The sequence below is a fragment of the Salvelinus sp. IW2-2015 genome, linkage group LG14 (genome assembly GCF_002910315.2).
Source record: "Salvelinus sp. IW2-2015 linkage group LG14, ASM291031v2, whole genome shotgun sequence".
NCBI classification, from domain to species: domain Eukaryota; kingdom Metazoa; phylum Chordata; class Actinopteri; order Salmoniformes; family Salmonidae; genus Salvelinus; species Salvelinus sp. IW2-2015.
Window position 1 is genome coordinate 27,791,889 of NC_036854.1, and position 1,385 is coordinate 27,793,273.

The 1,385-nt window shown below is 38.8% G+C and overlaps 1 protein-coding gene across 1 annotated transcript in view; it reads right to left on the minus strand.

Annotated features, from left to right (window-relative positions):
• Positions 1–1,385, minus strand: part of LOC111972782 (band 4.1-like protein 3) — a 93,376-nt gene that overhangs the window by 45,930 nt on the left and 46,061 nt on the right.

Here is a 1,385-nt window from a genome sequence, read left to right on the forward strand (position 1 = left end):
GATTTTAATGGAAAATGCACAGCAGATAAATACCATAGATTTAATAGGAAATGCACAGTCAGATAAAATATCCATAGATTGAATATGAAATGACACAGTCAGATAAAATATCATAGATTGAATGGAAATGACACAGTCAAGAAAAATATCAATAGATGAATGACAAATGACAACAGCAGATAAAACAGTCATAGATTTGAATGAGAAATGACACAGTCAGATAAAAATATCATAGATTTGAATGAAATGACACAGTCAGATAAAAACCAGTATTTTTTTTTTTTTGATCTTAGCTCAACCTTTTACAAATATGCACATTTTTGTCTTCAATCAAAGAAACATTTTTGGACATTTTGCATTCTTATGCCGTGCATCGTCTGATGTGCCATTGCTAAGGCTAGCTGTTCCACTAGAGATTCTGTTCAGAGTCCAGGCTCGGTCCAGCCCCCGCACCGGGACCCATGTTTCTTGGATTGACAATGTTTCTTTGATGAAGACCAAAAATTGTATGCCATGTATTTGGTAAAAAGGTTGAGCTAAGATCAACAAAAAAAAAACAATACTGCGTATTGTATCTGACTAGTGTCATTTATGGTAATTTATCTGACTGTGCCATATGCATTCAAATCTATGTCAGCGAATTGGGCCAGAGTTTTTGATTTACTTGGTTACTTAGATTTGGGTAGTTAGTGATCCCCAGCTGACATTGCAAACAACAGAAACAACCAACATAGTTACAAAGGAACAATATTCAACACAAAACAGACATTAGCAAGTAATAGGTAGACCATGTATAGCGAACACACCTCTAATAGGCTAAATTCATTAATTTAAACTAAACTAAACTTATTTCTCCTAGACCTGGGTTTTTGAGGTGTCACTGAGAGCAGTACACAACACCATGGATTGGACCTGAAGTGGGTTTTGAGGTGTCACTGAGTCATGAGGATAGTACACCCATGGTTGGACCTGAAGTGGGTTTTGAGGTGTACATGAGGCAGGTATCGAACATCATGGATTGGACCTGAAAGGGTGGTTTTGAGGTTGTCACTGAGAGCAGTAACAACACATTAGATTGACTGAAAGTGGGTTTTGAGGTGTCAGTGGGCGTAACACCATGGATTGGACCTGAAGTGGGTTTTTGAGGTGTCACTGAGAGAGAACACAAGTTGACTGATGGTGAGTCAGAGGCATCGACACTCCACCATGGATTGGACTGAAGTGGGTTTGAGGTGTCATGGAGAGAGACAGCATGATGGCTGATGGTTTGGACATACACCAATGGATTTGGACTGAAGTGGGTTTTGAGGTGTACTGAAGAGTACCAACACAATGGATTGGACGTGAAGTGGGTTTTTTGAGGTGTATGAAGAGAGTATATACTA